The 12425-nt window shown below is 40.2% G+C and overlaps 1 protein-coding gene across 12 annotated transcripts in view; it reads left to right on the top strand.

Moving 5' to 3' along the window:
• The window catches only part of EFCAB11 (EF-hand calcium binding domain 11), a 160660-nt gene that overhangs the window by 10413 nt on the left and 137822 nt on the right, over positions 1 to 12425 (top strand). The gene's annotated exons all lie outside the window — the stretch shown is intronic.

A 12425-nucleotide genomic window follows, 5' to 3' on the forward strand; every position in this document is an offset into this window, starting at 1 on the left:
TTAGAATCACATTTGAAGTATGACTTTCAGGATTATTGCTGGGAGAACATGTTCTTGATATAATCCCTAGCTTGATAGAATTGCTCCAGGTTTTAAATTTCTTGTTGAAAATTTTCACTTTCAGAATATTCAGAATAATGTTTGATGTTCCATTAGTTACAACTTCTTGATAAAGCCTTTTCTACACTTTTTTCTTAGGGTTTTTTGTGAATATTCCTATCTACAGAGAGTTTTCTTTTCCGGCAAAAGGATTTCCCATATTCTTTGCATTGATAATATTTATCTTTCTTAAGAGTTCCCTGATATTCAGTGAGTTATTCTTTCTGGATGAAGATCTTCCGCTAGTCATTATATCGTGTTTCTCTATTATGTTACTGATATGGATTGGCTGTGTCCCCACCCAAATCTCATTTTGTAGCTCCCATAATTCCCACGTGTTGTGGGAGGGACCCGGTGGGAGATAATTGAATAATAGGGGTGGGTCTTTCCCATGCTGTTCTTGTGATAGTGAATAAGTCTCACGAGATGTGATGGTTTTAAAAAGAAGAGTTCCCCTGCACAAGCTCTCTCTTGTCTGCTGCCATTCATGTAAGACATGATTTGCTCCTCTTTCCCTTCTGATATGATTGTGGGGGCTCCCCAGCCATGTCAAACTGTAAGTCCATTAAACCTCTTTCTTTTGTAAATCATCCAGTCTTGTCTTTATCAGTAGCATGAAAAAATATTAATACAGTGACTTTTCTGATACATCAAGCGTGACTATTGCTGAAGGCACTTTAACATTCATTATTCTCATAGACTTTCTTTCTTCTGTATGTTCTCTGATTTTGAATTAAGGATTTGACTTTACACTGAATGTTTTCTTTCCTTAACTAGTTCTCTAATGTGCAGAGAGGTATGGATTCTGGAAGAAAGAATACAGTCCCCACCTGTATTCTCCCAGCTGTACTCGTGTGTGTGTGTGTGTGTGTGTGTGTGTGTGTTTATTTGGAGAAACTCAAGACCACAAACATTCAAGAAAAGGAGTAAAATAGCCTAGCAAGAAATCACTGCTGAACTCTGATTGCTGCTAACATGCAATTTTTCTATTAGAACTGTTCCATACTGAACCAATTTCAAACCATCTGCTTTTTCTTCATTCTCTATTATTGATACAAGTCAATTTTACATGGTATTTCTCTTGAAAGAAGAGGGCTCCTGTGCAGATTAAATGTTTTTTCCACATGTATTATCTCTCTTCTTAATGTTTGGATCTTGAAGAACTGAAATTGGCCGGGTGTGGTAGCTCACGGCTGTAGTCCCAGCAGTTTGGGAGGCCAAGGTGGGTGGATCACTTGAGCCCAGGAGTTTGACACCAACTAGGGCAACATGGCAAACAAAACCCCATCTCTACAAATATTAGCCAGGCCTGATGGTACATGCCAGTCCCAGCTACTCAGGGGGCTGAGGTAGAGGATTGCTTGAGCCCAGGAGGTTGAGACTGCCGTGAGCCGTGATCGCGCCACTGCACGCCAGCCTGGGTGACAGAGCAAGACCCTGTCTCAAAAAAAAAAAAAAAAAAAAAGTCAAATGCTGGCCTTGGCCTCCTGGCAACTATTTATTCAGGTAATCAACTTTCCAAAGTTCTTTATAATACAGCTGTGACTTGGGAATTCTCCTCTACTATCCATTGCTCTTCTTCAGAACAGGGCTCTAACACGCCATCCACAGGATTCTTTGTGCAGGGCCCAGTTGCTGCCCAGCTTGCAGGGTGAGGTCAGATTCAGCTGCTTTCAGGAAGGGGCAGAGCCCCGAAGCTAGACACCCTGCACTTTGGGTTTGGGATTATACCTAAACCTGGATGCCCAGGCCCTGCTTCCCAAGGGCTTCTAATCCTCTTGAAAAGTGGGTCATTTCAATAGAGATTTCCTTGTGAAAATTAAGAAGAGTGAAAAATTAAAGCTACTAGAAATAACAGTAGAATGTCTGGAAGAAGTGTACATGCTGGGAGAATTTGAGGGCAGCCAGGGTGAGGAGCAGAAAGGTGCTAATGATGTTTTTAATTGCCTGTAACCTAACAAGCAAGTGAATATAAGCAAAAACTGTTGTGGCTGCTTGAAACAAGGAAATATATGAGTGGGAGAAAAAAATCAAGCCATTTGTTAAAGGAAGCAGCACATCACAGTTGAGGTCAGTTCTGATTTACAGTCTTGCTACCTCTTTCAGAGGGTTTCATTATAACCCTCATTCTCTGTGATGCACTTCATAACTTCTGCAAGTGTATAGAATGAATAAGCTTGCAACTAGAAGAGACCTGGAAAACAGTCATATGTCCTTATTTTAAAATGAGGAACCTAGGCTTCAGAGAAGAATCACAAAATGATATAGAGGAATAATAAAATAATAAATACTTGGCAAAATCCTTTTACAGTATTTATTATTATTATAATAGATAATTGCAGCAATCATTGCCTGAACAGTTATTGTGCAGATCTGTGATGAGCACATTCATCTGTAATGATTGTTATATTTAATACAACTATGATATTATGATTATCCTCTGTATTAGCCCATTTTCACACTGCTCTAAAGAACTACCTGAGACTGAGTAATTTATTAAGAAAAGAGGTTTAATTGACCCACAGTTCCATAGACTTAACAGGAAACATAACTGGGGAGGCCTCAGGAAACTTACAATCAAGGCAGAAGGCAAAGGTGAAGCAAAGACCTTCTTCACATGGTGGCAGGAGAGAGAGAGAGTGAATGGGAAATTGACACACACTTTCAAACAACCAGATCTGGTGAGAACAAGGGGGAAATCAGCTCCCATGATTCAATCACCTCCCACCAGGCCCCTACCCTGACAGGTATTACAATTCGAGATGAGATTTGGGTAGGGTAGGGACCCACAGCCAAACCATAGTATCTTCATTATGTTTTATTATTTTAAGTTATTATTTTTGAGTCAGGGTCTCTAACTCCCGGACTCAAGTGATCCTCCCACCTCAGCCTCCCAAAGTGCTGGAATTACAAGCATGAGCCATGGTGCCTGGCTGATTATCCCCATTTTATAAGTTAAAAAATTCTGGCCATTCATGGTGGTATGCACCTGTATTCCCAGCTGTGGTGGGAAGATCACTTGAGCCCAGGAGTTTGAGATCAGCCTTGGCACATTGCAACACCATATCTCTTAAAAAAAAAAAAAAAAAAAGTACTAAAAAGTTTAATAATTAAAAAAAAATAAATCCAGAAGCCTAGGTATTCATTCCCCTAAGGAACTTTATGAATCAATGAGTTAAAGTCAGGAGTAGAATCAATACACAAAACACAAGTCACCATGTTCTCTATAGTTGTTAGATGTTAATTTCAAATTTGGTTCTGGACTACCTAGCATCCAGAGCAAATAGGAAAACATGAGCAAGCACGGCTGCAGTCAGGGTCCATGCAACAAAACGCTTTTTCTAGAGAGGTGTTAAGTCCTTCTGCCCTGGGATAGTTCTTCTGTGATGTCTCATGGAGGAGAGACTGGTGAGTGGATGTCACTGTCGACGAGCTGTTCAATAAATGCAGTAGTGAATTTTGTAACGCTGTTGCTTCATCTTTTCTCAAGACCAGTGTTTAATGTCAGGGCAATTCTATGAAGGGCAAAGGCTGTGTGTTCCAAGTATACAGATCTCAGATGGTCTTTATTCCAGAAAAATTGTAGACCATTCTATATAAATAACAACAGCCAAGATTTACAGGGCTTTTCTTTATGCTAAAAGCTATAAATAAGAACTGAATGAGCATTGTCCCACTGAATCCTCATACATTTGTCTCTGTGTTATTATCTCAGATCTATGTAAAATATGCCTAAGGTTAAAAACCAGAAAAAAAGACTTCAGAATTTTGTTTTCACTAAGCGAACAGATTGAGCGTCTTTTCTGTTTCCTTATACTATTGCCATTTTAAATTAATGAACATATTCTACTTTGATACTTGAAAAAGCTTTCCAGGAACTTACTTTTAACCCTCAACTTTGAATGATGGAAAAATCAAAGAGATTGATTCATCATAACAGTAATTATGGACTGTGTGACTGCTATCCCGTGTAAGGTCCAATTGAAAAATAATTTGTGGATGATTAGGTTAATGGTCAGTTGGCTTGCATGCTTTTATTTATTAATATCTTATCTGGCTTGTTCTACACCAGACATTGACTATTAAAGGTATTATTTTTCTAAATTTAAATATCCTTTTTCTGGTCTTAGTTTCTGTCATAAAACACCTGCTATTATGTATGGTTTTTTATTTTGGCTTCTATGGAACAAAGACCAAGATATAGCAGGGATGAAGGTTTTGGTTGATTTCAGATTTCAATTGGCCTCCTAGTTCTTTTCTATAATCAGGAAATTGCATACACATTAAGGTGACCTTATCTTGATATTATAATCATAGGGGTATTTTGTGGGATCTCCTACAGATATTCACCCATCCGTGTGTTTATTTAATTACCCATTTAGAAAATGGTGAATATGTTTCACTATAGAGATGGGGAAGAATTAGGAGACACAGACACTGACCTAAAGACATTTTTTAAAAAATTATGTGGTCTGGGTGCGGTGACTCAAGCCTGTAATCCCAGCACTTTGGGAGGCCGAGGAAAGTGGATCACGAGGTCAGGAGTTCAAGACCAGCCTGGCCAACATGGTGAAACACCATCTCTACTAAAAATACAAAAATTAGCTGGGCGTGGTGGCGGGTGCCTGTAATCCCAGCTACTCGGGAGGCTGAGGCAGGAGAATTGCTTGACCCTGGGAAGCGGAGGTTGCAGTGAGCCAAGATCCTGCCACTGGACTCCAGCCTGGGTGACAGAGCAAGACTCCATCTCAAAAAATATGTATATATCTTATGTGATAGGGAAGATGAAAGAAATATTGCCACTTCTTTTACCACCAGATGTTTATTACAGGCAAGAAAACCTCTAAGAGTTCAGGAGGGCAGCACTGCCCCCTAGAGGAGATGTGGGCCTGGAGCTGGACACGCTGAAGGATGGGTGGGATTTGAAACAGTGATGGAGCAAAGGAGAAAGGTGGTAAATGAATGCAGTGCAGGTGCCAGTTGTGTGCCCCGCCTCCTGCTCCTGTTGCTGGTGCTGTGCTCTCTGTGTAGAGTTCTTCAGAGACGCTCTTCTGTGGTGTCCACCTCAGTGCCTGAAATCTCTTCTTCCTAGGTCCCTGTTCTCTTACAAATCTCTCTCCCATCTCAGATTTGCATACCTAAATATATCAGCTGTCATGCTGTTAATGCAGTCCTCCCATTAACAGAATCCACTCTCCTTGGATTTTTACCTTTTTTTTTAACCTCTGCAACAGCAAGGAGTATAGTACATAACTATAAATGAATTGTGTCCAGCCGAGTCAGCTGACGTGATGAGAGTTGGGAAGGATTAAGAACTGGTGTGCATGGAAGGAGGGATGAAGCTTTAAAGTCCAGAATAAGGTATTAAAACTTTGTGCTGTTTAACACTGAGGAACCTTTTAAGCTTTATGAGCAGGAGATTTATATAATAAAAAAGTAACAATTCCTGCCTGGGTTTGACAGAAGTAAGATTTTATTGGTGCAGATTTGTCTATTCTACTGTAACTGGTTTTTGTTTATTTGTTTTTGTTGTTGTTGTTGTTTTGTTTTTTGAAATGGAGTTTCGCTCTTGTTGCCCAGGCTGGAGTGCAGTGGCGCGGTCTTGGCTCACTGCAACCTCTGTCTCCCAGGTTCAAATCTGGAGGTGAACATGTGATTCTCCTGCCTCAGCCTTCGGAGTAGCTGGGATTACAGGTGCGGCACCACCACACCTGGCTAATTTTTGTATTTTTAGTAGAGACGAGGTTTCACCATGTTGGCCAGGCTGGTCTTTAACTCCTGACCTCGGGTGGTCTGCCTGCCTCGGACTCCCAAAGTGCTGGGATTACAGACATGAGCCATCACACCTGGCCTCTAACTGTTTTTACTCATTTTCCCTCCAATTATATAGTAAAACTTGATTTCTTCCATTAAGGTAGATTATTTTCTCTTTATTTCCTTACGCTTCTGTAGTAAACTGGAAGAAAATATTGTCCTCTGAATTCATTTATCATAGGTGACAACTCACTATTTTTGAAGTCACTTTCACCTACCATCCTTTCAGTCTTTCTGTGTGAACACATTATATCCTTCCCCCACCTCTTCACCGTCATGGCCCCTAAAAGTCATAATCTGAATTTTGTGTCTCAAACTAGAGAAGGCTTGTATTATCCCTTTTGAAAGACTGCTTCATCCTTTTAAACCCTAATTTTTAAGCATTTTTTAACTCCTAGAAAAATCAATATGTGGCACAATGAACATGAACCCTTCCTTTCTACTAAATCTAGGACCAGGCTTACAGCCCAAATGACTTGCCATTTTTATTGTTTTCTCCTTCACTCTCCCCAGGTTTATTGCAGTTTCTAATTTGAGCTCACTATGATAGCCAGATGCTAGACTCCTTCATTTTCAAGAGGATTTCTCTGTGTGCACTGACCCTGAAGCTTAGAACTGTCAACCACAAAAAGCTATACGTAATGAAACTTTCAAGTAAAACATTTATGTGGTTTTGTTAAGACTTTTTGAATATATCTTCCCCTGTGGTGAAAGATGATTACCCTCCTAAGAAACTGCTTAAAAACAAACAAGTAGAAAAAAATAACCTTTCTAGTCTTTCTCTGACATATATATGTGTCATATATGTGACGTATGTCATATGACATATATGTGTGACGTATATGTCAGAGAGAGACTAAAAAGGCTATTTTTTTCTACTTGTTTGTTTTTAAGCAGTTTCTTAGGAGGGTAATCATCTTTCACCACAGGGGAAGATATATTCAAAAAGTCTAACAAAACTATATGAATTTTTTACTTGAAAGTTCCATTACGTATAGCTTTTTGTATATATATATATGTGTGTGTGTGTGTGTCTATATATATATCACGTTTATTAAGTAGTTTGGAAACTAAAAAATATGTACATGTCAGCAGGGCACAGTGGTTCATGCCTGTAATCCCAGCACTTTATGAGGCTGAGGTGGACAGATCATGAAGTCAGGAGTTCGAGACCAGCCTGGCCAATATGGTGAAACCCCATCTCTACTAAAAATACAAAAATTAGCCAGGTGTGGTGGCATGCACCTGTAATCCCATCTACTTGGGAGGCTGAGGCAGTAGAATCACTGGAACCCAGGAGGCGGAGGTTGCAGTGAGTTGAGACTGCACCGTTGCACTCCAGCCTGGCAACAGAGTGAGACTCCGTCTCAAATATATATATATATGTATATATGTGTGTATATGTGTGTATATATGTGTGTAGATATATGTGTGTGTATATATATGTTATAGAACATGAAGAGAGTCCATTTTGCCAAGGATTGTTTATAAAATGGAAGGAGATGTTTTCCAGTTGCACAAAAAAATGCATGGACTTGCAGAGTCAGGAAGGATTTGTAAAGATCATTGGTCCCTCACGCCTGTAATCCCAGCATTTTGGGAGGCTGAGGTGGGCGGATCACAGGGTCATGAGATCGAGATCATCCTGGCTAACACGGTAAAACCCCATCTCTACTAAAAATACAAAAAATTAACTGGGCTTGGTGGCAGGCGCCTGTAGTCCCAGCTACTCAGGAGGCTGAGGCAGGAGAATGGCGTGAACCTGGGAGGCAGAGCTTGCAGCGAGCTGAGATTGGGCCACTGCACTCCAGCCTGGGTGACAGAGGGAAACTCCGTCTCAAAAAAAAAAAAAAAAATCATTGGTCCAGTGGTCTTTAAACCATGATCCTCAATCCTAGATTCTTTGGGGACACATTCAAAAGACACTGCTGGATAGGGAAGAATGGGAAGGCCACCCACTTCAAACCAAGTAGTTCTGCCTTCATCTCCTCTACAGATGAGGCTTTCCATTTTCATATAAAGAAAAACCTTTCCTACAGCTTAAAAAAAAAAAAATAGTTTGCCAACTATTGATAGAGTCCAATGACCCAGGCAATTTCTGAATACCTTCTGCAGACATATTAACAATAAACATAGATAAACACAGAGACCTGTGTGGTTCCTAACGTTGTGATGCTAATTTGTAACCACAGTAAAGTATGTTTAAGTAACTGTTAGTAGTGAAATGGTGTATACAAAAGACTTAACATTGTATATGAAATTAGAATTTTCTGAACATATTCTTCCTCTGGAGGCGGGGTGGGAGGGGACACAGGTAATACATTTCTTATTGGGTATGAAATCTGATGTCAGTAGAATTACTGAAAGGCTTTGTGAAGTGGTAATTTTAGGTGTGAATGTTGTGACAGCAGGTGGAGCTAGTAGTAGGAACTCTATTTCTAGGCTATTTAGAGAGCTAGGTGAATACAGCTTACATTAGTGTGTTTTCATTGTGGAGCTTCAGGAATAGCATGTTATTATGTATTGGCTTTGGAAAGTGATCATATTACTACAACACGAGAGCCGAGCTGAACAAAAAAATTCCTCTGGTTTTTAGAAAAGGGGCTTGTATTTGGATAAATGTTGCCTTGGAAGACTAAGACAATTAAGGGCATAGAAGGGAGGGGAAATGTTCACACGATATATACTTGATGAGTTTAACCCCTAGAATATGGACTTTAAGAAATAAAGCATATGATTTTGTGGGAAAATAGTGTGAAAGAAATTGATTACACATATGGAGTAATTGGTGTTATTGGATGGCTTTTCCTTTTAAGTGGTAATAGGCATACAGTTTAAATCCACATACATTTTCTTCTAGTAAAAGCTAAAGAACATTTGTTTTTATCCTACAAAATTGTGAAATAAAGACCTGAATACTTCATAGCTCCAAATACTCGTGAGTTATCTGAATAAGTAATATAAAAGATATCACCACTCAGGTCCTTTTTTTTCCTTATGAATTACACAGTGAACTATGGAATTGTGCTTTTTTCCCTTTATCACTTCTCTAAGTCAAATGCAATGATAAGAGCAAATATTATGAATGTAGTTGTCTCTGGATTTTGTTTGGTTTTTACTATATCATATGTTTTAAGAAATGGGAGTTTCCGAAGTGACAGTTTATTTTGCTGGCTATGTGAATAGAAAGAGACCTACTTTTTGGCATTCATTTACAGAGTTATAAGATCATTTAAAACATGGGTCTTTTTGTTTTTTGTTTTTTTTTCCTGTTTTGAGACAGTCTTGCTCTGTCATCCAGGCTGGAGTACAGTGGCACGATTGCAGCTCGCTGCAACCACCAACTCCTGGGTTCAGGCTATTCTTATGCTTCAGCCCCCCTCCGAGTAGCTGGGATTACAGGTGCATGCCGCCACACCTGGCTAATTTTTGTATTTTTAGTAGAGGCAGGTTTTGCCATGTTGGCCAGGCTGGTCTCAAACTCCTGACCTCAGGTGATTTGCCTGCCTCAGCCTCCCAAATTACTGGGATTACAGGTGTGAGCCACTGCACCTGGCTAATTTTTGTATTTTTAGTAGAGACAGATTTGCCATGTTGGCCATGCTGGTCTGGAACTCCTGACCTCAACCTCTCTGCCCACCTTTGCCTCCCAAAGTGTTGGGATTATAGGCGTGAGCCACCACACCTGGTCTAAAACACACATTTTAAGCCTGGCATGGTGGCATATGCCTTTAGTTCCAGCTACTGGGGAGACTGAAGTGGAGGATAACTTGAGGCTAGGATTTTGAGGCTGCAGTGCGCTGTGGCCATGCCTGTGACTAGCCTCTGCACTCCAGCCTGGGCAACGGAGCGAGACCATGTCTCTAGGGAAAAAAAAAAAAACCCACACACATTTTAATGCTTTTTGCTAAAACTCTAAACAACATCTTCTTGTTTATTATTCATTGAACGTTACTTACTCAGCAAACATGTAATGAATGCCTACTGTCTGCTAGACATTATGTTAAACGTGGGATAAAATTTTGAACACTATACACTGCTTTCCCTCAGCAGGTCTCAGTTAGACATGTGGCCAAATAATTACCATAGATCCTAATCACTTCTATGATTGCATGATGAACAGAGCGCTGTTGGGTCACAGAAAGAGGACTCAGCTGAGAGAAATCAGAGACACATTCAAATAGGAGATGAGGCCTGGGTTGCATCTGGAAGGAGATGTAAACATTCCCTAGGAGAAACAAGGAGAAAGTGCATTATTCCAGGCAGTGTGTTTTATACATGCAAAGGTGTGGAGTGTGAAAGGGCCTCTTGGCTTGAGGAAGCACCAGGAAGTTGACTAGGAAGTCTTGAGAGGTAGACTGGGGTACGTTTCTGAAGGGTCTCCAAGGACATGCCATTATCAGTAAATACATTATTCAAGAATTTCAGCTACTCTAGATGCTACTTAATTGACTCGATTTTGGTGTTTTTGAAGCTAAAGTATGGATATGACCTGATGGGCACATGGCATGGCTAGACTTCAATTTTAACCTCAGCTAGCAATTTGGCATATGGTCTCTGTCACAGGGGTGATTAGGTAAGAATGGAGCTGCATCAATGTGTATCCCCACAACTACAGAAAAAAAATGCTACATATGCTAATTTGCTATAGTACATACGATTGAGCACCTGCCAGGCACTCTGGTATGTGAGGGAGATATGCCCTGTTGCCTAGAAGACAGCCAGCCACCTCCTGAACTTCTCCTCTTGGTTGTCTCCAGAGCACTGAACACTTCACACAGCTGAATGGCAACTCCTCATCTCGCCCCAATTTTGCTCTTCTCCCAGACTTTCTCCTCTCTTTAAGTAGCTCTTCAAGCCAGAATCTATGGGATATTCTTGACATCTCCTTCTTTCTCACCCGCCACATCTAGTTCTTCATCAAGCTATGTTATTTAGATTCTAAAATATATCTGGAAACCTTCCACTCCTCTCATCCCCACTGCCAGCAACCCTGGCAACCACATCTCTTGCCAGTAGGCTCCTAACTGGTCTCTCTTTCTACATTTTTGCTCCCCCACCTCAGTCCCTTTATCAAGATAATGGCCAGAAAGATATTTCAAAACTCACATCATATAACTTCCCAATTCAAACCTTCTGTTGACTTCCTATTGCAGCTTAAATAAAACCCAAATTATTTACTGTGGTCCACAAGAGTCTGTGAGTTCTGGCCCCTGCTGCTCTCCCCAACCTCATCTTGTGTCACTTCTCTCTGGCTCACTTTGTTCTAACCACAGCAGCCTGTTTTCATTTTCCCACCTTGCCACCCGACGGCCTCGGCACAGGCTGTTCCTACTGCCAGCAATGGTCTTCCTCCCAATACTAGGTCGTTGGTATTGTCTCATGGTTTAGGTCTTGGCTTAAATATCTCCTCCCTGAAGGGATCTCTCCTTCACCAGAGTCTACTCTACATGAGGATTCCTGTGAATCTTTTTCACAACCTCCTGTCTTTCCCCTCATTGCCCATGCCACAGTTTGCATTGAGGTGTGTGTTTGAAAAATTGACTGCCTTCCCCACCAGATCAGTAGCTCCCTTGGGACTAGAATCACGTATATTCTCTTTTTTCCTCTATTTCCAAAACTTAATACAGTGCCTGGCCCACAGTAGGTCCTAAAATGTTATAAAGGAATCATTGAAGAACAGAAAGACATTTTTTTTTCCATTTTAAATCTTTAAATATAAATAAAGATGTAGGAAATTAAGAAAATCATTTCTACATTTTTTTTAAATGATTGGAACTATTTTACAAAAGGTATACAGCTTAGTATTACCTCACTAAAAGAAAAAAATGTGCATGTGGTTATTGTATGATTAGAGGCTATTTTTAAAACAGAGTGATAATGTTATTTTATGGAAATTTTGAGTTATAAAAATGAACCGCTCTTTTTATATATGTAGAGCTCAGTTCACTAAAATGTTTAAATTCTTGGCTTCGCTCTTTAAACCTACTACAAAGATCACATTAGAATTCATTTTAATAGACATTGTAAGCACAGTATCCAATCTCATTTTATCATGCTGGGCTCTTTTATTATGAGAGTCGCAGGAAGCTGGGCCTGAGGCTGCTCCACACGTTGTGGGGTGTATCCAGGGCTGGGGATGGTGCCAGCTCTATTGTTTATGTAATATTCTCTCCACCTTTATCTGTGGTGTGCAATTGGTATTGACTTTTACGAAACTACTTCTCTGACCCGATCTCCCAGTTGGAAAAAAACCTGCCATAGTGACATCTGGCTAGGAAAAAAGGGATCAAAGAAGCATAAGGAAAGAAAAATTATGAGACCTTGTTTAATAAGTAGTTTCCTGCTTATTAGATCTGTTGCAGGGAAGAGTGTTACACTTTTTTCAAGGTCACCATTTCTTTACCCCTGGAAAAAGCTCAGTGAACCCTAAAAGTGTCTTGCATTTTCACTATTGATTTCTAGTGTTGGGTCTGTTAAATGTTAGCATTTAGCAAAATGCCTTTTTCGGT

Source organism: Papio anubis, chromosome 7, assembly GCF_008728515.1.
Source record: "Papio anubis isolate 15944 chromosome 7, Panubis1.0, whole genome shotgun sequence".
Classification (NCBI taxonomy): domain Eukaryota; kingdom Metazoa; phylum Chordata; class Mammalia; order Primates; family Cercopithecidae; genus Papio; species Papio anubis.